Source organism: Apis cerana, linkage group LG15, assembly GCF_029169275.1.
Source record: "Apis cerana isolate GH-2021 linkage group LG15, AcerK_1.0, whole genome shotgun sequence".
NCBI lineage: Eukaryota > Metazoa > Arthropoda > Insecta > Hymenoptera > Apidae > Apis > Apis cerana.
This window is the reverse complement of record NC_083866.1, coordinates 4,833,519-4,861,249: the sequence shown is the minus strand read 5'-3', so window position 1 is coordinate 4,861,249 and position 27,731 is coordinate 4,833,519. Positions and strand designations below refer to the sequence as shown.

Below are 27,731 nucleotides of genomic sequence, written 5' to 3'. Positions count from 1 at the left end.
ACATTAAAATGCTATATATGCGCATTGTGCCGCCGATCGTGCTGTTATTTCTACACACGTACTCGGTGTCCCGTTTCGAGCAATATATTCGTGTATGGTTAATATCTTATGCGCGGATCGGGTTTGGACACCGGGTACATAGCACGGTTCCAGAGAAATCTCGTTGCTACTACATGCAATGTGCTTAGGTAGATAGCAGGAATTTTAAAGTAGCATGCATACAATACATAGTTGCATGCGAAACGATGCTATCGAAACTATCAACGAACGTTCCACCATAAATTCCCCGCCTAAGATAATTCTACACCCTCGATCCTTCAACCATGAATCACTCAAAGCGAAGGCATTCTCCGATGTTGCGGTAATAGTCATTATTACGTACGAGGGATTAGACTTTACGCTATATATTTACATAATAAATCAAATGGAAACAACGATATAACCCTCCCCGTGTAACCCTATAGAAATTTTACCCTTCAATTATCCCGACCCACCTTCCACTTCTACCATCTTAACACCCGTAACGTGTCATTTACGCGTCCGACGCGCGAATCTTAATCCTCCCTATTATTTTATTTATTTATTTATTGAACCGTCATTAAGGGAAAATTAAGAAACGCGAGATCTCTTAAAATAAAATCTACCGAACGCTTGTCGAGCTTGTTCTTATTAGCAGATAGTCTCGAGCACCGTTAAGGTAAGAGCGAGAACACTTTTCCAAGAGGGAGAAGAACGAATTTTCTCGAAAATTCGAAAGAAAACGTTCCGAAGCGGATCGCGTGCGGTCGTACTCTCGATTCTTTCACTCTCGCGTAATGGCGGTCGTTAGCGGCGTGGATCGTTCGACCCTGTTTCGTGGCCGCTTCATCGTGCACTCGCGCAGCGAAGCGCACGCGCACCGCCCGATCGAGATTCGACTCGCGTGCCGATCACGCGTTCGAGCCGATCGCGCGCACGCACGCACACACTGGGGCCGCTCGATTCGCGCGCGTCGTTGCACGCGACCGGCCACGGCGCACACAACCTCCGCCGGGATGCAAATGCGCGCTGAATTCTGCACAACAGTTCTGCGTTCGTGACGAGCGTTCGCATGCGCCCGTCGCGAAGGGGGTTGACATCCTGTGCCGTATCCTCGCCTCGTTATATTCAGGACTTTTCGTACGATCGGATTCGGGCTCGATCTTTAACCTTTGGAGAGGGTATAATATAACAAAATTTTAAGCAAAAGATACTCGAAAAAGAAAATTTATATAAACCATATGAACATTCGGGCTTACCTATTTGCCGTTTGTTGTAGCGGTTTCGATCGAGTCAGAGCTACTTTAAAGTACGTTGGTGAGACGTCTCTTTTAAAACTTTTTTCTACGCCGTTGGATGTAGCCTAGAAGATTTGTTATGCCATGTTGAATAGAATTAAACACATACGATGATTTTGTCGTTCAAAAAAATTGAAACACTTGGCCGATAACAGCAAGTAGAAGTCTCGTATTTGTTGTTCTCGAATCGAAAACGGTGGTGTCAGTTTAGTGAGGATAGCGTAGAATCCCTGTCGGACGGTTGTCCGATGGGGAGAGATAAATGGTTCGGACACGAAACCGAGAGAGGATGCTTTTAGTGCAGTTACGGTGGATGTGTACGATGGATGTGACGGGCGTCACGTAACGCTTGTTTGGTGCCTCTGGGATGCTGAAATCGATAATGAAACGGTAGAACAAAGTAATTTCTCGAACGCGATATCTGACTTAGAGGGATCGTTCCCCAAACCGCTTTATCCGTTTATCCTCCGAGCACGAAGTGAAAACCGACTTCCAATCTCCGTTTCTCCACGCGTGACTTGCTGGCGATGGAAATGGCTGAGAATCCATTTCCAACGTAGCTTTATTGTCGTTGCAAATCCTCGATAAATTTTCGCTCTGCGAAAAACGCTTTTCGCGCCTGAGAAACTTTCTCCGATCGTTCCTTTTTCAGGAGGAGTTAAATTAGTTAGTTAAATCAGCGCGTGTTCCATAAATTAATGGAAGCGTCGGCTGATTTATCGGGTAAGAAGGCGGGTAAGAAGCGTTGAACGAGGTAGGCACGCGTGCGATCGAGCAGCCGACCGATTTCACTTTCCCCGATCAGGAAGCCGCCTCGCCTCCTATTCTCTTTCTCTCGCTTTTTTCGCGGCAGGGAAAAGTAAAGGAGAACCGTGAGAGACGGAGAGAGCGCCACCAAGGTGTTGAAAAATCGGATCCCCGGATATGCGGGCGAGGAGGGGAGGGGGCCCCTCTCTCGTCCCCCCAAATTTCCTCTTCCACCTTATTTTTTTTGCTCCCTAAACCATTTTCTCGAAACTCGTTTCCTTCTCTTTGAGAATTCTTCTCGCCAATCTTTTTTCGCCAATCGTTTTACTCCAAAGGGAATTTTATTTCCCTTTTCTCGTGATAGTATTATTTATTCCCGAAAATTTTAAATTTTCATTAAATCGCATCCAACTCGTCCCTTCTTCGCCGATTTCTCTCATATATATATACATAAACGGTCGACATGGAGAAAGGAGAGGAAAAAGAAGTGGATGCAGTCCTCCTCCTCCTCCTGCTCGCATGAATAAGAGGCAAAGCGTATACCGTGGTATCCACGCTGATAAATCGTATCGTGGAAGCGATCGAGACGCGTGCCGGGAGAACGGTGGCCCGAATCGCGACGCGGCGACCGCTCCCCTCCCCCTCCCCCGTGCAGAGGTTGGATCGATGGATCGTTTCAACGCCGAGTTCAACGTTCTTTGTTCGGTTTTCGAGCGTTTTGGAGCGATCAGGGGGAGAGGATCGCGGACCAACACCCCTTCCTCCTCCAACCCCCGATCGCGGTGTCCTGTTCCATCTCTCTATCCATCCATCCGTCCCGCTCCACCTTCCTCCTCCCCGCCCCTGTCTATCCGTCTCCCCGGGCTCTGGACAGCGAACACGCCAGGCGGGTCAACGCACCTAAGGCCTAACGAGCGACCAACCGAGCCAACCTATCCATTCTGCCTACCTACCTACCCATCTACCTACTTATCGCCACTTATTCACTCGCTTCTCTCAGCCAGTGGAATCCCGAATTGGTGAATCGGCCGTTTAACCACGCGCGCGACCCGCCACCTCCGCGGACGGAAGAGAAGAGAGGAATAATGGCGGAGCGAGTCTACGTCTTTGATTTCGAATTCTTTCTCTTCCCGCTGGATTATCGAGCGCTGCGATTCGTTCTGATGTTCTTGTCCTTCTTTTTTTAATATGAACTTTTGACGAGGACGAAACTTTTATCTCGATTAATCATCGTCTACGATATCCTGTGCGTGTATTAATTGGATCGTCTCGCTGGGAATATCGGACAAAGGATCTGCTTGCTCGTAAAAATTTCATTCGTTTGGTTTTTCATTTGATTTATCGAGAGAAGAGTTCGTTCCTTCCTTGAAATTTTCAAGATATATTATATTGTTATACTCGATGATCCAAACAATTTTCAAAAAGACCTTATCAAAGAGATATATATACATCTATAAAAATGATGCCTTCGATTTTTGCACGTATGCTTACATACTTTGCGTAATTATATCCATCTATCCAATCATCTGTTATCCACCTATCGGTTGTTGTTTGCTCACCGCCAGATGAGAGGAACAGCTGAGCGGCGTGAAAGAATGAACACGGAGTGGAGAGATACGAAATATCATATGGACGGATGATAATTCGTTGCGGCCCCTGTATCGATGGAACACACGGGCATGGCGCCCCGGCTTCAGGTCACTGATCCAGCTGAATCGATTCGCAAGAAACGGGCTCCGCTCGATCTCGACGGCGGGAGAGGGGGAAGGGGAGGTATCACACGGTCGCCACGGTTTTTTTCACATGAGAAAAAGAGCATCGAAGCTGGCCTGGCCCTCGATTAACGGGGAATGGGTCACTTCGTGTTGAATCTGGACGAGTTTCTTCGAGCCTTTTGTCCTCCATATATGTATATATATATATATATATATATATATATATATATATATTTAGAGAGAGAGAAAGATGGATTTTAATTTTAAGACGAAGCGGATCGTGAACGATGCGATTTGAGAAATGGAAGAAACGAGGAGAGGATGGATTTCGGATGATCGAAGGTGGTTGAATTGGTTTGGCGTTTAGAGAGGAGGCGTCTCGAGAAGCTGAGAACGAAACAGGAAGTGGGAACTGTGACGAATCGGCCGGGAGAGTCGTGGTCGGTAAGTATCGCCTGGAGCACGTCCGATGGGGCATCGAGGAATCAATTATACGAGGCAGGATCGCGGCCGCGAGGACAAAGAGATTATAAAGGAAAGTGTTCCGATATCGCCACTCATTTCCCATTCGCGTACGGTGGAATGTCGATTGTCCGAATTGTCCAAATCGTTGATTATTCGAACACGAGGATTAAAAGTTAGAAACGGAGTGGAGAGTAAATTCTGAATCACGGATTCTGAATCAATACTGGAGTTAAACAGAGAGTCACAAACGTCAGAAACGGATCTCTAATCGGGACACGGACACATCCCCACCAGAGATGGAAATTCTACAGCTACTTGCATGACGTAGCGGATCGTTTCTCAATACGAATGATTCACACTTTTTCCTCCGATCCTGTTACTGTTCAAGAAAATTCCCCCGTCGCGACGAACCATCCGCCACGATCTTCATTTACCGATCGATCGATCGAGCAGCATCGCGATAAAAAAACCGACGCGTCCAACCGATACGATTCAACGGAATTCGATCGACGACAGTCGGCTCATCGACCATTCCACCGTCCTCTTCCCTCTTTCGTCCCATCCCACGGACCCAGCTCCTGTTTCCCTCTCTCTCTCTTTCTCTCTCCCGGCCCCGTTTTCCCGGAAGCGTGTTTCCCGGTGAACAACCGTGGCGATTCGCGAGCCGCTCGCGGCGAACAGCGAAATTCGATCGAGTTTCAGTATTCCCGGCCGCGAGTCTCGGCTTGTTCGTCTCTCGGGACAGGGTGAACGGCCGACCTAGAGGCTGCGCCGAGAGCGGCCGCCTCTCGCGGGAGTTTCGACCGAGGCGGGAATCCACGCTCTCGTACACACGTATCTTCGTAAGGATTAAATACCTGTTACCTCCTCCGAATATCGTCAAATATATTTTTATTCGATCGTCGAAAATCCTCTCTCGACAGAGGATTAGAAGAGGCTCGTCGAGTCGATGGGAGAATTCGGAGCCAAATGCGGCCCTCCTCTTCCAACACAGCATTGACAAATCGACAGATTATCCTAGTTCTTTCTTTTTCTTTTTTTTAAACACTGAATCGAGCGGAAGAGACGAAGGGCACGATGACTGTGCAGAATTCCGCGCAATCCATTCCTCGATTCGAAGGATAGGAGGATAAATTTGGATTTATTCGGGTGAGGGGCGAATTATGGTGGCTAGTCATCGTCCTCTCGTGGCGGTGGCGACCGAGAGAGGAGCGGAGTGGTTAGGTCAGGGAGAGTCCCGGCGCAAAACTTTGCCACGCACATCGGCACAATCGCCTCGACAACTCGAGCGAGTGACTCTCTCTCTCTCTCTCTCTCCTTCTCCTTCACGTCTATCTCTCCCTCCGTCTCTCTCCATCCTCCCGTCCCCCCGTCTCGCCGTCCTCCTCCTCCTCATCCTCCTCCTACCTCCCTTCGCACGCTCGCTTCGTTTCCTCCTGTCCTCCCTCGCCTTCGCACCTTTCCACCAGGACGTCACCCTCCCCTCGCCGTCTCCTCTTCCTCATTCCCTCTCCCTCTCGCCGCGAGATTCCTTCTTCCTCCTCCCCCCATCACCCTCCCCTCTCTCTAGCATCCTCCTCTCATAGCGTCTTTCACTTTTTCCCAGCCGCTAGTGGAGCAAGCCGAGCGAGCCGACTCGACTTCCGAGTCCTTCGACGACCTAGGATCACGTCCGTGCCGCCCGATTAACATCGCCTTGTCGCTTCTTCCTCCTCCTCCACCGACGCCCCTCTGCTCCTCAATCTCTCTCTCTCTCTCCTTTTCTCTTTTCTCCACGCCGCGACATCTCCCGTGTGTCAGGAGATTCCGTCTGGCCGCGCCACTTCCGGATCTGGATGACCGTGACGAGAGAGTTTCTCTATTGTCAGCAGGATCTTGGAAGGAGGCACGCGACTCGCGGGGATCGCGTCACGTGCAGCGACCAAGGCTGCCTTCCACGCCGCGTTTCGCAAGCTATCTTGTTCGATATCGCGTCCTGACATTTTTGTAATAACTGGTGATTTCAAGATGAATCATGATCGATGCGTTAGAGAAGATGAGACACGACTTTTGTTTGTTTCTTCCTCCGCTTTTTCGAAATGTAAATATATAACGATACAAGGGAAAAGTTATCGATACTCTGATCCCATCACCGGTTAAACGGTCGATTACTTCCTAATTCGGAAATACCGGATTACCCCGTAAGATAATTATAACGATTGATCATTAACTAAGCGGCGTGTACGTGTATATCCACGAATATCCACCAGTTTAGTTCCATCGTTAGCCGCCTAATGACCCCGGCGCGTCTAAGGAAACGAGGCGCACAAAGGGGGCACGAGGTTGGAGTAGGAAGCGAGAGCCGTAATTAAAGGCATTTCATCGTCAATGTGGAGCGAACGTGTCGGCTTGAAAGCCCCTTCCGGCCTCCGGTGATCAACCAACGCTCTTCAAAAACCTCTTCTTCTTCTTCTCCTATCTATTTAATCGTTAGCCAGCCTTAATTAATCGTAGTAGCCCAACCGGTGCGACGGTTGGCCTACGAGAGACGTTCGCTTGCTCGCCGCATCCTCCCGAACGGCCGCGTCTTTTCGAAACTCTTTTCACGTTGCGTAAACGTCGTGGATAAGTAGGCAGGCCGCTCGTCCGTTGCACAATCATCGCGCCGTGTCGCGCGTTTACCGTCGCGTTGGAACGTGAAACGAAGGGCACGCACGGTGAAATTTCGGTTTTGTACAAAAATGGAAATTGTGGAAAGAAATGGATGGTTTCATTGGAATTGGAACGAAATTTCGGCAAGGTCGAAAAATTCGATGGAATTCGTAGCATCTAGACTGGTTCGACGTGTCGTAACGAGCGCGAGAGATCGAGCCGATCGGCTCGTTTGGCGCCATTGAGAGGGTTCCGGTTGCACCACGTGCTTCCGTTCGCGCATACAGCAAACGCGCGCACGCGTGAATATCGAGTCTCGATCTCTCCATCGCTCGAATTATGTTTATCAAGGCGCGACTCGGGGCCGTTCTTTTCTAACTGTCTTTTTTAAACGACTCTCCCTCTTATCTTCATTATCCGTGGTGCCGATTACGCCCACGCTTGTCCAATCCTGTGGATCCTAAATGCTAAACGCCAAGATTTACATTTCCGCGCAAAAATTCTCGTTTAATGACAGCTTGCAACGTCGAAGGTGCACGCAGAGACCGGCGTCGAATCGAACCTTGAGGATGATCAAGTAATTTATGACTCCCTCTTCCCCTCCCTCTCTCTCTCTCCTCCTGCCCGCCACCTCCTCCTCCTCCTCTCTCTCTCTCTCTCTCTCTGTCCCTCGCGCGTTCTGCTCCTCTTCTCCTCCTCCTCCTCCTCCTCCTCCTCCTCCTTCTCGCCCGACCGTCGTCTCCTCTTCCTCTCCTCCTCCACTCCCCTCCCCCTGTCTCGTTGCGCGTTGTATCTCTCGGTTAGACTTCGTAGAAGGACGCTACCCCTCCAAAGAGTCGAGAGCGGGATGCTGCTGGTGGTGGGACGGACGAGCAAACCGAGAGTACCACCGAGTCGTTCACCTTTTATCCCAGTAACACGAAGTCGTAGCCGCGAGCGACGACGGGCGACAAACTACAAACTGCACGTTCTCGCGGTATATCTACACGACGACGACCGACCGATGCCGGTACCGTGCTTTATTTGTATCGGCCGATCAGATGCCGCCGTGTATCGCCGTGTATATCTCTCTCTCTCTGTCCCTCTCTCGTCTTATTCTCTCGTCTTCGATCCGTTAGGGTCGTCTCGCTCGCTTCTTCTTCTTCTTCTTCTTCTTTTTATTATTATTATTTCATCTTGTTTGTTTTTCTTCTCTTCCCTTCTTTGTTTTCCACCGTGGCCTCCATCACCACGCTCGGGGAAGGGCGAGAGGGGGGGCTTCTTCTCGCTGCTCGTAAAATACGCGAGTCCAAATTGATGTCCCTCTACGAGAGATGGGTGAAAAATGGAGGTGATTTACGAGCGGGTGTTGCGGTCTCTGGATACGTATTTTTATAAATTAATAAAATCGTCGTTGTTGATTCTAAAACGGGATTCGATTTTGGGGATCGGAGGAGAGGTTTCGAAGGATTCTTTTGCCCGTTTTGAGAAAATATTTTTAGTTTTATTTCCCGGATAATTTTCCATTTTCCTAACGGGATAGAGTATAATAAATGGCAATAGACTCATCGACGTTTCTGTACGTATTCCTTAAGGAATATTCGTTCGAACGATCGAACAGCGACGTTGCAAACAAAGATGTCGCTTTCACGAATTGGGCCATTAATTCTATCGTTAAATCGAGCAACACAGTATAAAAAAAATTATTCTTATCTCTGTCCAGTTTTATTCATACACTTTAAAACTTCGTTCGCCTCTGATTCAAGGTTCTCTTTTCATTCCTCCGAATGAACGAAACCGAATAGTTTCATAATTACATTTCCTAAATTACTCCGTCTTTTAACTAGAAAATTTATCTCGACAATCGTCGAAAGAAACAGTCCCTCTTCCATATCGAGCTCGGAACCGAAACTTCCATTCACTAATTATAACCCGTTTTAAAATTACTTTATCCTCGATCTTATCTCCAATTATTTCGAAAGGGAATTCTGTTCCAGGCGAGAGCGATCGAAAGTTCCATAAATCGCTCCATTCTCATATTTATCCCTCTTCCTCGAGGAAACGAAGACGAGGAAGAAAGCCCACTTTCAGCTATCCCCGATCCGATACGGATTGCGAGGGAGGCGGAACGTGGCTTAGGTAGGCCACCGTCTGGGGCCTACCGGTCATTGTCTCCTGTGCGAACGAGAGGAGACCCAGGAGGTGTACGTGCATACCCATAGTTGTCTTAATGGGGCCAGAACGGCGACCGCGGTGGGCCACACCCTTAATCCTCGCCGCCACTCAGAGAATAGTCGCGATGCGCAATAAACGCCTCGACAATTTCTCCGACGACGAATTGGACGCGCTCGAAAGTACTGGGATTTATTCAGCCGGGAAAATCAGGCGAGGAGGGGAAAGGTTTCGGGGCAAAACGAAAATCCGCTTGACGCGTTTTACGACTGCCGGACGTCGGCACGGTGTCGAAGAGGGATTAAAGGCGAGGGTTAGTTCGCGGAAGGCTCGTATTTCACGGGGAACGAGCCACGGAAGCCTTCGCGAAGACGTTCGCCGCCTCGTTATTCGTACGAGCGATGCGTCACTTTTTTCCTCCGAGCTGTTCTCCAGACATTTAATAACGGATAATGGAATATTCGCGCTTCGAAATATCGTCGTCGACGTTGTATATAATAACAATTGATAATTTTGAATATCTTTTTTCAATTTTTTTCCAAGGCTTCTTTTCGACGATATATTCCGAAATATCGTTGTTTGAGCGTGTAAAATTTTTCTGTTCGATGTTTTCTATCAATCTTGAAATTCTATCTCGTAAAATGTGATAACAGCCTGTAATTTGATACGTTAAAATGATAATACGCTTCCGTGGTCTCTCCTTTTTTGAAAAAATTCATCGATGATCCGGTTTCTTCTAAGTTTCTTCTTAATTTCACTAAGTTTCTTTTATCGTTTAATGAATTTCCTCGATTTATTGAAAAAAAAAAGAAAAATAAGGATCACTCCTCCCTTTTTTTCTTTTCTTTCTCTTTCGACCAAGCTTTCGAAAATGCATTACATTACTTAATAATGCAAACCTAATAGCACATATACACGCGTGCAGTTCAAAGGTGACGATACGGTGAAACGAATTTTACCGATTTCCAAGCATTTACGACCGGTTACGTAAGCGTCTCGTCTCGTTCGATCCGAGACGCGGAGCCTATTAGCTAACGAGCTTCCTTATCGAGTGTATTAGGGTTGGAACGAAGGGAAGTCGCAGAATTCCAGCTCTCGTAGGACGAACGTAGGAAGAGCCGGTATACGCGATGATTTAATGCACGCGCACGAGTTTATTTTCGCATCGCGTATGAGCGCGCGACTCCGATGCAACTCGAACGAACGAATTTGAAATCTCGACTCGTCGTTTTCCCTTCCTTCTCCCCACTCGTCCGTCCATTCCACAGACAAACGTTCGTATTCGAGAAAAACGTATTATAAATTGCACTGCGCCCGATTTATCTCGGCGTAAGGGGATAACGAGTGTATAAAAGTGATTTTATCGGGAACGATGACGAGAGAAAAAATAAATAAAAAGAAGAATCGTCGAGTTTGTTGCGATAACGTTACCTCTCTTCAGCGGGGCGCGATAACGAATCGATTCTGCCGTATACGAGGTCAATGAATTCTTCGCTCCTCGCAATTGTCCTCGGAAATCGCTGATAAAGCGGAATCGAGCGATAGATCTATGAACGACACGGATTCTTCTAATTGATCTTGATCTTGATCGCGTTCGAAGAAAAGGAGAAATATCGTAACAGCGATTATTAAATTTTAAAGAGATTGGTGGGTCTCAAATTTTCGCTAACAATTGTATCGATTATTTCTCAGTGGAAAATTCGTCGATCGCGCACACGATCCAGTTTTCCATCCGGGAAACACGGGCTCGCATACTTGGCCAACGTTCCGCGGACTTTTTGCCCTGTCCGCGCGCGAGGCGAGCGCGCAGCGCCGCGAGCAGAGACCACCACGGGCGCAAACTAGTGGAACGGGAGACGTGAAACGCACCGGTTGCACCACCCAAAAGATAAACGCCGTCATCGATCGTTCATCCATTACCACGAAATTCCATTTCGAAACGGAATTCGTATGAATCACGCGAAGCTGCGACTGCGTGTTTACGTGTCCTTTCCACTGGCACAATTCTTGCTCGCTTCCTGCTTCGCAGAGAAACGGCCAAAAATGGCTGACGCTCTTCTAGGTAGTAGTGTTACCATTCCATCTTTTCGCGAGTAATTCCTGTATTATTAGAAACGTTGTTCTCTGAAACTTTTCTTTGAGGATAGAGTTTTAACTTTATTCGTTCGGGGAAAAAAAAAAAAAAGAAAAAGAGGAAGGGATTATTTTTTTAGAATTTTTAAAAGAAACTTTATCCGTGCGTGTCTTACCGCAAAACGATTCTTAACGAAAAACGATTCTTCTCTCCAACTCGAATTTCTATCTTCGAATCGATCGATCGGCTAAACACGTTTAAGCAAACTATTCAAGTTAGGAATAATTCACTTAACCGTACCCACATCCCCAAGGATGAAATTGTAATATTTCGACCGCGAAAATTATCCCGTCCCTCGAAGCGACGAGCAGTCCCACCTCGTCCAATCGTTCGTGAAAATATTCTGCTGGAACCCCGGGAGGAGCGTCCACCGTTCGGAAGTGTCTCTCTCTCTTTCTCTCTTTCTCTCTCTTTCTCTCTCTCCCTTCCTCGAGTGACCAACGAATCCCACTTTCCTCCCCACGTTGGATTGGGCCCCGGCACGGCACACTCGTGGGGGTTGGGCTCGTCCGGACGATATATCGGGGGAAATTTTCCGAAAGCTTGATCGTAGTGCCGATTGCCGGTGTAGCCGGTGGCGTCGACCAATCAGCGTCGCCCCCGGTCGAGCAAGTGGGGGTCAGCCAAGACTTAAGCGAGGCCACTCGCCGTGGAGCTGTCAGAGCTCTGTGGGGCACGGTCACGCACACAGCAGCTGGTCTTTTTTTTTTTCGACACTTTCTCCATTCATTTCTTCCTTTTTTTCTCTCTCTCTTTCTCTCTCTCTCTTTCTCTCTCTCTCTCTCTCTCCCCTCTCCTCCCCTCCTTTCTTTTTCCTCCTTCCTATCATTCCTCCCGCCTCCCGTTTCTTTCTCGGCTACGAGATCCCCTCGGTATCGGTTCGGTATTCTGTTCTCTCGGCAACGTTTCTCACAACCGTGCTCTGTTCCGTCCACTGGCCCGTGGATCGTGGCCGTGTGGATTCATCGGCTCGCGGAGTGTAGTCCGAAACGCGGGGATTCGCGGCGTGTGCATCCGAGCGCCGTTTTTTGTTTTTCTCCTTTCCCCTCCCCCCTCCCCCCCGTTCCTTTCCTTCTCCCTTTTTCTCCTCGTTTCTCGCCCCACCTCGCCCGCGAAAAGCTACGTTTGACGAGCAGTGAGATCACACCGAGGACAGAGATCGTGCGACAGAGGTCGAATTTGGTCCCCTCCCTTGGAGGCCTCCCCCCCTCCCTCCTGTGGAGAACGTCTCGAGAGGATAGCTAGGGTGGAGAGATATGGCTCGTCAGTTGGACCCTACCGGCCAGTATTGAAACCACTTGGATCCATCCCGGGGAGGATACACCACCGTTCGTTCGATTCTCGTTCGACTCGAGTGACAGTTCGACATCATCGGTTGACATCATGGCAACTGGATTGGACCCCACCGGGCTCTACTGAACACAGAGAGGAAACCAGAAGAGCCGCTTTCCCCCCCACCACCATCACCATCACCACCACCAGCAGCAGCAGCAGCAGCAGCAGCAGCAGCATCATCATCACCACCGTCACACAACCACGTACAACACACGGACGCACTGTATTATAAGAGAGCGCGTGTACGCAGGGAAGAAACCGGAGAGATAGCCGATCGAGAAAAAAAATATCCGTGGCCAGTTTCCGTGTCGAGTTCGATTATTTATCATCGCGCATCGTGAGGGGACGCATCCCGGCGAATAGAGGAACATGGCTGGACTCGATCCGACCGGTCAGTACTGAAGGAAGGGAAGTGGAGGTAGGTCGAGGAGGAGGATTCCGGAAGAGGCGAGGAAGTCGATCGTGTGGAGTCGAGGAAGAGATACCTCAAGGTCGCGACATGGCTGCCAGCACGGGCCTCGATCCAACCGGCCAGTATTGAACCCCTCTCTCTCTCTCCCTCCCTCCCTCTCTCTCTCTCTCTCTCCTTCTTTCTCACTCCCTCTCTTCGTCCACGAAGGGAGAAGCTTCTCTAATTAATCGAATCGAGGGGATTATACGAGGAGAGGAAGGTGGAAAAGGGGGAAGAAGAGGAGGTTGGAAAAGTTGAGTCGAGGTGCGTCGACGATGGGTAGACGAGTGAGGGGTAGAGAGGAGACCTCGACCTCGAATCTGAGGAGAACCGAGTGGAGCATCCACATACGGAAGGGAAGACATCGTCCGCCGTTCACGTTGGATCTCAAGACTCATCAATGAACCCGCTCGGAGACTGTCACTGCCTGCGCCTAAGAGAGAGGTTAGTTAGTTAGTTAGTTAATTAATCCGTTAATTATTCGTTCTCGTATTTATAGAGCGACTCATCTCATCTTATAGTCTCCTCTTTTCCTTTCTCTCCTCTGCTCGTCGATCGAGCGTTCGAATCTCGCTGTCGTCTCTCTCTCTCTCTCTCTTTCCTCTGTTCCTTTCGCGCAAAATTCTGCCCTGTTTCTATCCTTATTTTGTTACTTATCCATCATCGCGATTAAACTTGGATAAATCGGTGTAGTCTCGTCGATCGAAGACAGATGCGCCGTCGATAGGAACGAGTCCACCTGTAGTCCTCGCTTATGTAATACTCACCGTGCCCTGACATATGGTAGCCGTGTTCTCCTCGATCGTTTAACCGATGACCGTGATTCTTCGAGGAATTTTCATCGTATCGATTGGTCAATCGTTGCGATGTTGCTCTTTCTTTTTTTTCCTTCTCTTTTTTCCTTCGACTCGATTCATCTTCCGTCGATCGATCGATCGATCGGTCGTCTTTGTTCCATCGACAAGGTTTGGACAAGGACGAAAGAGATGTAACGTATATCGCGATAATATCCCCCCAACGTGATGCAATCGAATCGACTACTTCTCTTTCGGCGGTCAAACCCTCTCCACCTCCTCTGCGTTCAACCTCTGCGTGTGGGGCTACCTCCTTTGCACAAGTTGCAAAAGAAGGGAGGTATTCCTCCTTCGAAGATTCGCTGACCCGCGGCGTGACCGGCGACTCAAAACGGGAGAGAGAGAGAGAGGGAGAGAGGCAGAGAGAGAGAGAGAGAGAAGAGAAGAGGTAGCCGGTTAAAAACGAACACGCTGCTTCGGGAGAGAGGAAGAGCGGGGGGAGAGAGCCCGGCTGTCCGATTTCTTCGCGTTACGTCACGTTCACGCTTAAATAATACACGGTAAATCCGACGTGGAGCATAGAGAATCTTCCTGACCTACCAAATTTGATCAGGTCGAATTTTTTTTTCTTCCCCCTTTTTTTTTCGTTCAGATAATCGTAGAGCACATTCGAACGGAAAATCCAAGCAAGCAAGCATAATCTCTGACCTATTTTCGCCATTTCCGCTTTTTAATCTTAATTTTTTATTCATATTTGAAGAATTAGAGACGTAATTTTCGGGTAATAAAAATTTATAAACAGCGCGGTTCGAAATTCGTTTTTCACTTCACTAAGAAAAAAAGGAAGAAAGAAGGGAAGAGAGAAGGAAAGAATTGAACGTTTTGTACGTGGCAAAAGTCGAGAGCAAAGAGACGAGTATCGTTCGCCGGTTTTCTTGTCGCGGTTACGAGCAGGTGCCTTGCCAGTCGGTCTAGAACGTTCACCTCTCTCTTCTTCTCTGTCGGCACAGGTACACAGCCAAATATGTCGTTGCCGCGCGCGTAATTAGGGGAACTTCTGGCTAGGATCTCTCCCCTCCCCCCAGCAACCGAGCTTGCTCCATTCGCGCACAATTTTATCCTTCCTTTTTTTTTTCCACTTAAAATCTACAATCCGACTAATCCAGAAATTACGCGAATAAATAAATAAATAAATAAATAAATAAATAATAACGGAAGGCGGATTGGAAGGGTTGGCCCATAAACTCGACGGGGCGAGGTTTCGGAGGAAGCGGACGGGTGCACTTCCTGGTCGCCCGGAGGCTTTCGCAAAGTCACGAAATTAGTCTTGGTTCCATGGGAAAGACAAGACCCCGATAGCAGAGTGTATAAGCCCGAGGAGGCCTCCTCTCCGTCCGACTCCTCACATGGCCGAGTTCATTGACACCAAGCTGAGTTTTGGGCATTCACCGTCCCGGTCGCGCGCGCGCGCCGACGAATCGTGCCCTCCTCGTCAACCGAATAAGCGATCGTTGTTGGTACGCCCGTACCGGCCCGGCCCGGCTCTCTCGCTCCTCTCTCGCTCCTGCCGCGTTTCGCCCGCCCGAGAACCGTCGTTTTCGCCACGGACGCTCGCCCGGTGGCGGGAAACTCAGGCGAAAATTTCGCGAACCGGTCGTGCACGCCGCTCGAGCAAGTGCAACGCTCGCAACGCGCTCGTCCCTCCTTTCGAGAGGAAGGAACGGGTGATCGAAGGAAGGAAAGGAAAAATTTAGTTCCACGCGTGGTTGAATTCCCTTCTTGACTTCCGATTTTGTTGATTAATCGGCTCAGTTGGTGTCGATCTTAGGTTTTCGATTTCGCAGGTATTCGTGGAGAGGGATATCGAAATAAAAAGGAAAACGGTGTAATTTTATCCTCAACTGTACGCCGATCCCCTGCTCCCTCGCGTACACCCGCGATCGCGCAATTATTTTTATCGCCGCGTACCCGCGCGTCCCGTCCCGCGCGCTAATCGATATTCATCGAGCGTGTTTAGGTAAAAGGCGACGAACAAGGCAGAAATCCCGTAGAAAATCCGTGATCAATCCGTAAATCACTTCCATAGGGAGGGATCGTGGCGACAACGTGCAAGGGGATCGTCCGCCATCTCTCCATCTCGTCTCATCTCTCCCCGTGGTCTCGTTACTCGAAAAAAAACGAGCGGAGGAGAGATGAAACGACAATCGGCAGGGGAGAGGAGAGGCTCGTCTCTTTCCTCGCGCACCATCCGCGAGATGAGGCGAGGAGGAGGGACGGAGTTAGAGAGAAAGAGGAAGGAGAGGAGAGAGAGAGAGAGAGAGAGAGAGTGGGATTACGCGTGACCTAGGACAACATACCGCGCGACCTGCATGCCAATCGTTTCTCTCTCGCTCTCCCGCGTATATTCGCGCATTCCTTCTTCCCTTCTTTTCCGCGCATTAGTCGCGTCTTCGCTCTCTTCCTCGCGTACGCAGGGTGTTAATGCGCTCGTAAGACGATCTTTGGATTCTGCGAAACAAACGAAAAAACGGGAATTGATCTCTGTTTCTCGTCCGTCTCCTCGCGAACAATAATAGCAATAACAATCGGAGTTTAGTTACCAACTTTCGAATATTCGTTACGTTTCTCCTGAGAGAAAGAGAGAAAGAATCCTCGAGGAAGAAAGCTTGAATAAAATTTGGATTTTAATCGCGTGATTGGCTTTCTTCTAAAAAGAGAAGAGAGAAAAGAATTCAGAGCGGTTCTCCTTCGAAGAGGCTCAACAGGGACGAACAGCGCGCTCTCGACGAGGCGCGTTGGAATATCTCGACAATAGTCGTCTCGTGGTGACGCATTCGGTGGAGGAGGCGCCTCCTCCTCCGATGCTATCGAACCCGAGGCCTGCCGCGGATTTTGGCAGCGAGGCATCTGAAACGGGCCGATGCATCTCGCATAACAATCGCGCCCCCGGATTTGAATTTGGTTACGTGGACGCGCGCGCTGCCCGATTCGATCCCACCTCCTCCCACCCCCACATCCGCGCCGCTGCCTACGTACCGGCCGAGTGCGCGCGCGCATACAACCACGAAAAACTAAGGCTTGACTTTATTTGGACTTGGGCCACGACTCCTCATCTCCTTCTCCTTTTCTCCTCCATCTCTTTGCGGTAAAGGAGCGAAGGGGGTGGATATTCAAAGGGAGAATGTTATCTTTTTGCACTTTGATTAAAATTTATAAATGTGGATATATTTATCGATTTATGTAATTTATTCGGACGGAATAGATATCGGATAAAACGAATCATACGATGGTGAGTTTAAAAGTATCGAAAGGGAAAGCGTCCAGTTTTTCTCGGAAAATCGTTTTCCGGTATCGACTGATATTGATCTCGTTCCTGTCGTGGCGGTTTCGATTCTGCTTCTCCGCAAACGGAAATCAATCGATTTATGCCTGTCCCTCTCTCCATGGTACCATGACAAGAGATATATGATTTATCGACAAGCAATCGCGAAAAACGGTGAAACACGAGTTTACATAAGCGTTAAACGACCGATCCGTTTCTTCCGCCATCAAATGCATTTTGCAACGCATCCATGCGTGTCTCGTGTTCCAAACAAAGTAGCGGCGACAACAATAACAACGACTAAAAAAAAAACAAACGGAGTAAAAAAGAGAAGAAAAAGAAAGAAAGAAAAAAATAGCAAATATATATATATATATGTATACATAGCCTTGAACAACGTCATCATCGCTTGCAGCAACAGGTAAAAAAGAGAGAGAGAGAGAGAGATAGAGAGGAGAGACAGAAACACATGTTCTTACGACGTGCGTACGTGTTATTTTTTTTTTCTCACTCTTCGATAGAAACGTTTAATATTACGATCAATTACAACGTGATACAAATTGATATGATAAACGATTGACAAGCGGCTGATTTATTTGTAAGATTAATTATTAATCGAACAAACTCGTTTACTTCTTCCATCCATTCTCCATCTTCTCGATCCTCTTTACTTTATTTTACTTTTTCCTTCTCCTCCTTCTTCTTCCAGCCCAAAGAAAAAAAAGCAACGATCCCTCTCCGTCCTTCTCTTTCACTTTTTCGTGATCTAGCGGCCGCCTCAGTCGCCTCTCGCTCCTCCTAGACACTCCGTTCTTCTCTCTCTCTTTTTCCCTTTTTTTTTCGAAGCCATCCACTTTTTTTCTCCTCCGCTCTTTCTTTTCCTCCACTTCGCTCGCTCGCGCGAGAAGTTTCGGAGGTTCGTTCACCTCTCTCCTTCCTACACCGCCGCTCAGAGAATCCCTCCTATTACAGGCCAGCCCTACGCTCGTTACCTTGCGCGTAGACCGCTAGCCAGGCATCTCCTAGAAGATCGTCGCTTCAATTCGACATTCCATTCCATTCGGACCCCTTGTTCCCCCCTGGACCCTTCGTTTCCTTGCACTTTGTTGAAATTCGTTCCCTGCCTTGGCTCGAGATCGCCCGTTTCGTTCGCACACGACCGACGCGCGACCGGGTGTCCTTGCGCCGACACGATTCCGTTCGCGCCGATCGATCCGCGGACCGATTACGTCAAACACGAATGCTCAGGTGAGCTCCGCGGAAGTTGGAGGAGGTTGGCCGTGAGATTTACGCGTTTTCCTGCTTCCCATTTCGAAATTCGAATCTCGATCGACGATTAAGTTAAATAGATGATAAGATGGAAGGTGATACGAGGAAGATTATCAAGGGTGAAGGCTGATACGATACGATTTTCGATCTTTTAATCCATCTTGATATTTTATTCCCTTTTTAACGGCAAAAGTATCGTTATCATTACGTGGGTTACGACAAATATAATTGATTAATCATTAAACGTGTAATCATATGTAAATGTTGCGATACATATATATATATATATATATATACACAATGTTTTATTGAATAGAATGATTCAGCGTTTATCATAAACACCAAGTTTTTTTCTTTTTTTTAATGCTAATCTTATAAAAATGCGATTAGATGCACGATTCTTATTCAATTTGCGCTACTCTCGAGTCGGACTCGAGACTCTGATTACCAAAACGTTGGTAATGAAACGAGGAATTCGGGTGGTAAAATATCGATCGAAGCTTTCACGATTGAGAAAAATTTTCGAAAAGAAAATTCTGCCGCGTTTAAACAGGGAAAAGTGTAATCCCGAAACGGGCCCGATTTAAACTACGCTTATTGAACGAGCATATCGCGAGGGCCAAAACGTTGGCATAAAAGCGGATGGAAATTCGCGGAACTGGCGAGGCGAGCCGTGGAATCTTCAGCTCGCAGGCATCGCGTGGCGACCTTTCGCGGCATCGCGTAGGTGGCACGAGCGAGAAAGAGAGAGAAAGAGAGAGAGAGAACGCAAGCTGCGAAGGAGGCTGCGAGGGAAGGAGGGGGGTTGAAAAGGCCAATATCGGCACGATGGTATCTGGTGACTCTGGCAGAGGTAAATGGGCCAGGGCCGTCCTCGTGGTTGTCGCTGGTCGTGCGGTCGCGCAACACGAAATTCCCTCCAACTTCGAACGTCTCCCCATCTCTTGCGTATCTTAGAACGAACGATATCACGATTATAGCCAGCCAGGCAATCATCATCGGGATGTGTTCGATGTGCATCGAAGGTCTGGCCGGGCAAGCGGCATAATGCCAACCAGTGGCATTTACGCCGGCAAGACCACCTTTGCCTCGACTATTCCTCTCTCCCTCTCCCTCTCCCTCTCTCTTCCTCGTCCTCTCCATTCCTCCCGTTTCTCCGTCTCTTCCACGCGAACGGGAACGGTCTCCGTCTACCGTTCTGCTCTTTCTTTTCCATCCCTCTTCTTTCTCCCCTTCCCCCCCCGCGGCCTACCGTAGTCATTCTCTCGATCTTTTTCCTTCTTTCCCTCCGTTTCGATCGTGGCACGAGGTGCACGAGCACGCCGGCAGCTTCTTTAGCGTTCCATTACAAGCGCTACGCGGAATGCATCGCTCTCTCGCAACACCTACGAGCGTGGAATCGTCTTCCACGATTCTGACACCGTTTCTCGAGCACCTTATCCGAGATACCTTAAATCGCAAGCTCGATCCAATTCCACGCAAGCAAGGCAAAAAGAAGGGGGAAGGAGAAACAGAAGAGACTTCCAACTTCTCTTTTTTCCATCCATCGAGGTACGAGGTGATCGCGTGGTGATGCTGACCTATGGTAGCAGCACAGAAGTAGCGGTGTGTCGCTAAGAAGCGGCGTGGTGGTGGAGCGGCTCGCCTTGACGAGAAAATCACGTGGCCGCGGGAAATGACTTGTTATATAAACTAATGATTATCCCGGTACTTGTGCATTGCCTCGATGTCTAAACCAATGGGTATCCCGCGCAGGTTGACCGTACCTACCGTGCGGATCTCGATACTCCTCTTCCACCCCCCTTCGCCCACCTCGAGCGAGTAGTGGTAAGGTAATCCTGGCGCACGGCGAACGAGATGGGGACCTCGTGCACGGCTCATTATCGCGGCAGCCTCGTTTAACTTACCGGTCCGGGCGAGATAACACGCGAGATAACGGATAACGCCCCCGAGACGCCGCTCTAATAATAATATACGAGCCGTGCGCCAGCCACCTCGATCGTTCTCTCTCCCTCTCTCCGAGCAGGAAATTCAGCGGCCGGCCAGATAAGGCCCAAGGAGATCGAGATGTCACGTTGGAATGCGAGATTCATCTACTACGGCGCGGTTAACTTCCTCGCGCGATTACAATATATATATATGTGTACGCAAACACCGATATCGATCGATGAGATACCTTTTTACCTCGAAACCGATTCATAATAATTCCCCGATTCGCTTATTCGTGTCTTCTCGGGAATATATTCGATAAGATCGAGAATTGGAGATTTTGTGAACGAAGATACGTGAATTTTTCTACTTGAGTTTGTAATTTTCGTAGAATGTTTTTAATATTTTTAATTTATAGGACACGTGTCTTTCTATGTTTCTCGCTGTATGAGTATCTATTTCTTATTCACGTATTAGGATTGTTCATCTTTGTGTTTATACAGGATTATTCTTTTGCGACGATTTGATAGGAAAAAAAGAATTAAAAAGGCAAAAATTGTCGTGGAAGTTTAAGGGACCTTGGCTCGTCGCGTTCGAACGGTGGATCGTTAACTAAGGAGGTGGATCGGATGCCACCTTTCGATTGCCGATCTAGGCATTTATTAGCTTTCAATCCGGCACGAATTAACTACTGTTACGAAACTACTATTAAATCTACATTAGTCGTCGTAAGGACTCGGCCATGATTACTTCCACATTCTTTCTTACGAATTATCTGCATCGCGAAAGAATAGTTTCGCGTCCACAATACAGATATCCATCATCGATGGATTGTTACTTTCACGATCGTCCCCTCAGCAATTCCTTTCTCTCTCTCTCTCTCTCTCTTTGCACAGAAATAATTTCACTATTTCCACGATATTTACGTGCATCGCGAATTAAAGATCATTAGGTGATTTCGCATCGGTTCTCTTTTTTAAGCATTCGACGTAAACGCGATTAAAAATACGCGTTACGAAGAAATCGTATTCCGGAATAACGTTTTTAATGACACGGGATAAGAAAAATAGATAAATGAATGCGCGATCGTTAAGTCGTGATTACAAGAAGGCAAAACAAACAAGGAAGCGGGGGAGGAGGAAGAGGAGGAGGAGGGGGAAGAAAATCGGCGCGCAGTCATAGAAGGCAGTCGAGATATCGGGTAGGCCATGGAAGTAGGTCAACGCGGTGTGGGACGCGAGAACCAAGTTCAGGGGCGAACTGCAGCGCACGGCCTCTCCCGGTGGCTTAGGTTAGGTTCTTCTCTCTCTCCAACGTTCCTTCTTCAACGTGCGCATACGCACACCTCCCTTCTCGAGGGAGACGCGCAACGAGACTTCTCTCTCCCTTATCCTCCATCCCTCTGACGCCTCCCTCTCATGCAAAACGTCGTCGAGAGAGAGAAAGAGAGAGTGATCGCCCGTTTTCTCTTTCTCCTTGCCCGTGATCCTGGCCTAGACGACTTTCTCTCCGGAGGAGGGGGAAAAACGTCACGTTTTCGAACGAACCACCGTCGGGAAAGGATGAAAGGAAAGTGCAAGGGAATGGCACACGATTTGCCGAAATATTTTTAGAAGAATATTCACGCGTAGAGGACAGTTCTCGAGGTTTTGGTGAAAAGTATCAACTTAAAAATTATTTATTATTGATTTCGATTCACGATGCGCCCGATACTCGTAATTCCTGTCCAATTTATTCCTATTCCATTCCTACGCGCTCGAATTCCACTTTCCTTCCTGATTCTCCGGATGCCCGAAGAATCTCGCGTCCAATTACCGAATCGATCTCTCTCTCTCTCTCGTCCAAGGATCGGCAAGAGACGGATCTGTGACGTGCGCGACCTCGGCGTGGTGCTCGCGAAGGCCGCTTCGAACGCGGAAGATATATCGCGCCGATCGGCGATAATGCTTGGCCGTGGCTCACGATGGCGAATAGACGGGAGCAGGGAACTGGGTTGCTGGGTGAAGTAGGTGGAAACGCAGATGTAGTTGGTAACACAGTCCCCCCCTCCCCCTTTTTCTTTTCGAAAACCGACCGTTTCCTAGCTCGATGCTCGATCGATCGTCTCGAAGAATACACGAAGGATTGTTAATTATTAATGGAGGGTGGTGTCTGTTATATTTCGCTCACGCGGCTCGAAGCCAGGGCGTGGTTTCTCCGTGCGCTTTTTTACCCGCCTGAGAATGCACCAGACGACCTTCGCTAGGATCAGGATATTCCGCTGTTATGCTCCCTGTTCTGCCGGTTCCCTGTTCACCTCACCCACCGTCTCACCCTCGTCACATCCCGTGCCCACTCTCACCTGACGCTTTGTACGTATATTATATTTTATAGATCCCGTTTCCCTTTTTTTTTTTTGTATGATAATATCCACGTTTTAATATCGTATCGACGAATAGTTTCACGATCGTTGATTGTAAGTCAAGCGTTAAGGGTAAGTGGAACGATGGAGCTGCTACCGTTCGCTCGAGGACATTGTCTTGAGTGGGTAATTTTTTAAAAATGATCGTCAGAGCGCTATCATACTTTCAAGGGGAGGTTTCTCGAATAACTCTTTCAATTTCTATTAGAAACAATGAAGTAACATCAGCGCATTTCTCTTTTCTCTTCTTTTACAGACAGACCAGCAACAACGTCACTGCCGTTCGAGGAATCCGGATCGTTGCGCGATCGGATCGAGCTCGCGACCGCGATCCACGCCCCTCGAGAAACAGCTAGAAAGGGGGAAGAGAGAAATATATACGTATATATATATATATATTCAGAGGAGCAGAGGAAACACACGAGAATGGAAGCTTCGCACTGCCATGAGCATCAGTCACCAAGCTTGCTGTTGTTCTTCGTTCAACATTATTATCACTCGTCGAGGAAAGCGAAAGAGAGGATTGGATATGCGTATACGTTGTTCGAAACCTCATCGTCATCGTCCTGCACCTTCCACACCTTTCAACGATGATGATCGATCCGCAGGATTGTCCGTTTTTTGACGCGTGTTCGTTTCACCTTTCTCCATCGGTCCCGTCGAGCCGCATTCGAGGGAACGAATTTCGAGATGTTACTATTTTTTATTATTATTATTATTATTAATTATAAATAATTATTATTACTACTATTATTATTATTACTATTATTATTATTAATTATAAATTATTATTATTAATATTATTATTATTATTATTATTATTTAAATCTTATCGTTAAGAGGGCACCGTTATAAATATATATATATATAGATATATATATAAATATTGTACATGTATATGAAAACGTAGGTGCGGACTAAGGATCCTAAACACGATGGCCGCGAAACTTCCGCATCCCCGTATCTCCCCGTATATTGGAAAATTGTTGTCATTACTCTCCGATAGTTACTTTGGTTACTGTATAAAGACGCACACTTAAACACGTATGCACGGATACTCTAGGAGTCTCTCCCTCTCCTTCTCTCACTACACTATACACACGATGACGCTGAATTTACTTAAACGTTTCTCGGCCTCTGGCCCCTCGTTCAGCCTCTTGTTACATGTATCCAGTCCCATTCCGAATGGGTGATTTAATATAAAAGGAGCTATGCGAACGCGAATGGCCAGGCACGTTTCAGTTAAATTCAACGTAGATTTTTCGTTTCATTTTCCCCTACCCGCCCTGTGCGTTATTGGCTTTTACCACAGGCTATTATACTTACTATACTGCTACCCGCCGCTATATCGCCTGTTACGCAGCAATTATCCGCGGCTACTGCCGCGGCTACTTTATCCTCTATCGGCCGATAGAGCCGTTACGAGGCGCGAACACGGAAAAATACACATCACCCCTCCTGTTATTCCCCTCCTCCCCAGGCGAAACGATTGAATCGATCTTCAGGATCGTTTCTCCTTCTTTTTTTTTTTTTTTTTTTTTTTTTGATCGATGGATCACCTGGTCACCCGTAAACGAGAGACTCCACAACGGCGCGGACGAGGGAAGAAATATCCGAATATCGCCCTTCCTTATAACCTTTATATAATATCAGCGCCGTAATTACCACTTAAATTATTCTCACTATTTCTATTTCTTACCTTTAGAATATATTTATTTGAAACAAACTGCAATCGTATGTGTCTTCTCTTTCCCTATATATATATATATATAAAATTTTAAGAATTTTTAAGAATTTCCCACACGACCTGTGTATCCATGAAGATGACTGCGGCACCAGTGGGTCCAAGCTTCTCTAAAGAGTAGAGAGAGGGATCGAATGAAAGAGAAAAAGAAAAGAAAATTGCCTATTTTTCGTTTCAATCCGCTCGCAGTGTTCGTTGACCCGCTCCTGCGCGCTCGCCTACGTGCTCGCCTTCTGCACGCGAGAGAGAATGCGCACACGAGCGCGGTTTTCTCTCTTTTCCCACCTCTCTCGCCCTCCCCTTGCCCATCCTCCGTTTCCTCTCTCCTTCTTTCTTCCCTTCTCTCTCTCTCTCTCTCTCTGGCCCTCGTGGTCGTCAGGAAGCAGTTACCGCGTGGCAGCGCGCATTGTTACACATAAACTTCTTTCCATCGTCGGCGATCCTCGCGCATGCATGCTTTTGCATTCCACGGGCACGCGCGCCGCTTTTTTTCGCGGGGACAGTGGGTGGGTTTGCGTTTATCGACGCTCGTATCGTCCTGGTTTCTTTCTTTTTCCTCCTTCTTTTAGAGTTACCGTGATTGTTACACCGTGTACGAGGACGAGGACGGGCTCCTCTGAGGAGAGAAATATCGATATCTATAGGGTGGTCTGTAATTTAACGGCGCGGATGAAGGGTTTATTCTTTAGGGGAGGAAACGAACGTTTGATTGTTCGTGGAAGGTTCTGCTACTATGTAAGATACAGGTAAAGGGATTTGGAATTTTTTGTTCGAGGAAAAGTTTGCTAAAAGGATGTTTTACGTGTAAAAATAATATACGTGGAGTTGTTAGTTTTTGAAACTTTAAAATTGGATTTTTGTGCGATAAATAATATACAGACAACCCATTCTGTCTTTCTTTTCTTTTTTTCTAATGCAGTAACACGGATTTATAATATATATGGTTGTTGCGAGAAATAGTAGGATTTGGGGAATAGTTTGTTATTGTGTTCATTTTGTAAAATCAAGGAGTTTTATATATGGGAGTGTAAATTAGTTGAAATGTACTGTATCTTTATCTTTTTCTGAATCTAACCATATATTATTGATACTGATATTATTATTGGATCCCCTATGTTAATATCTAAATATCTTCTAAGTGTATTCGTTATTTAAGCCATTTTTTATTTTCCTACCAAAATATCTCAAATTCGAAGTCGTCGTTATATTTAATATATATAAAGAACGATACGAAGATTGAAACTTGAATAACCGTTCTTGCCGATTAATAAATGAATAAAATCTCATAATTCATTTCAATAATGATCTGTCGATAAAAATTTCTACGACACACGATGTATGACGAGTTTAATTAAATTAAATTAAGAAAAAGAAAAAGGGACGAAATTTTTTTAAGCAGATCCAAATTCAAAGAAAAAGCGGATCGTCGTAACTCGTACAAAAAAAAGGAACTCAAATTGATTTTCTACGAAATCAACTGTCTACGCGCTGTCACGACGAAAGACGCGATCCTTTTTCCAATCTCCTTTTTTATCGATTGTAATCCGTCCCAGCAATGCGCGTCAAATAATTAGAAACTGCATCGTTATCGTCACCGATGTTACGTTATTTCCACCACGATTAACATTACGCGATTCGATTGTTCAACCCGCGTTAACGATCTCTCCTGGACGTTCCACCTGGACGTCCTCTCCTTCTGCTCCTCCTCCTCCTTCACCTTACCACGGCACAGATCGCGATCGCGCGTTGCAAAGGAGGAGAACCGAAGCGAGAAGAAGAGGAGGAAGAAGAAGAAGAAGAAGAGGGAGAAGAAGAAGATGCCGAGGAGAGAAAGACGGAGAGAGGAAGAAGATTGGAAGGTGCGCTGTGTGTGTGGTTACGTGCGAGAGAAAGGAGAGATGGCCGAATGCATCGCGTGTAAGAGAGAGAGGGAGAGAGTAGCTGTAATGCGACGTTCAAGCGAGAGGAAGAGAGGAAGACACGCAAAATTTTTTTACGTATAATATATACACGTACGAGAGTAGATAAAAAGAAATGGATGTATATTTTTATCTGTGTCTATTCTGTTCGGGGCACGAACAGCGTGGCAAATTGAACGGAAGTCCGTTAATGATCGGTCTCTCGTCGACACTTCCATGCAGCATAAGATAAGATCGTAAATTGGTATCATAATGGCGGCGTTTGAAGTTTGAAGTAAAAGTTAAGTGAAAGGAAAGTTGAAGTTTCCCCGTGTGCTCGAGTGTGAAATATATTGGCCGAGTGAATACCGAGTCGACTTATCATCAATTAAGGCAAATTTGTTGGAACTGTTTAGATCGAAACGAATGAAAAAAAAAAAAAATATTCTTCAACATTTTTTCCTGTTTTACGATCACAAATTAGAGATAGAATCCGGAGAAAAAAATTGTGTCGTCCTCGCCAAAATGTATCGTTGTCGATGCATCGAATATTCTCGATAATCGATAATCGGTACTCGATGGTTTCGCGCAGAAATCGTAGGGTATGCAGTTTTGTCGCCGCATCGAGCGCACGTGAACGCGTGCCAACGTGTATATCTCTCCTCCGTCATGATCCTCGTGACCTTTCTGTGGAACGCAACGATCGATGGATCGATAAGTTTGTTACCGGAGGTTGCGGCGGGAAGACCGTGCTCACAATTTTCCTCCGCTAATATCGAATCTATCCTCCGTTTAATTAGCGGCGGCGATACCAACGTGTTCGCAATCGATACGTGTTCTCACCCCAAAGGAAGAGGGGTGGGCGAGCAAAAAGAAAAAAAAGGAAAAGTAAAAAAGTATCTTGGCGTTTATATCATTTTCTCTCTACACTTTGTTCCTCTTCGTTGCCCTTCGTCCTCCTCTTGCAACGAACGATCAAACGGCAAGGGGGGAAAAAGGAGAAAGAAACGATCGATCGTGTTGTTGCTTTCCTCTTTCCTCTTTCTCACTTTTTCTCCTCGAGACCGCTTCCTGCGCGCCTCTTGTTGGCCTTCGAGATGGAAATATTTTCGCTGACCGCGCACTATCGCCATTGAGTCATTTCTAAACAGGGCACGTTGATACCTTGTAGGAGATTAAAAAAAAAGAAAATAGAAATTCGAATACTCTGAGATTACTCTCGTCATCCTCCCCTTTTTAACCTATAATCTCTTCTTCTATACACCCGTAATAACAAAAAAAAAAAATCTTTTGACTTTATATCGCATGTAAAAGAGAATCGCCCTCTACGAATTTCTTCGAGATCAGAGAAGAAGAAAGAAAAACTAAAGGAACGAAAGCAAATCCTCTAAAATCCTTTCTCGTTATCAACGAGAACAAGATCGGGATT

General features: G+C 47.1%; 1 long non-coding RNA gene across 1 annotated transcript; it reads left to right on the top strand.

Annotated features, from left to right (window-relative positions):
• The first annotated feature begins 93 nt into the window (after positions 1-93).
• LOC133667398 (uncharacterized) lies at positions 94-24,386 on the top strand. The gene is made up of 2 exons (XR_009832869.1): positions 94-13,389; positions 22,917-24,386. It is a non-coding gene; the product is annotated as an uncharacterized LOC133667398 (long non-coding RNA).
• Positions 24,387-27,731: the final 3,345 nt, after the last annotated feature.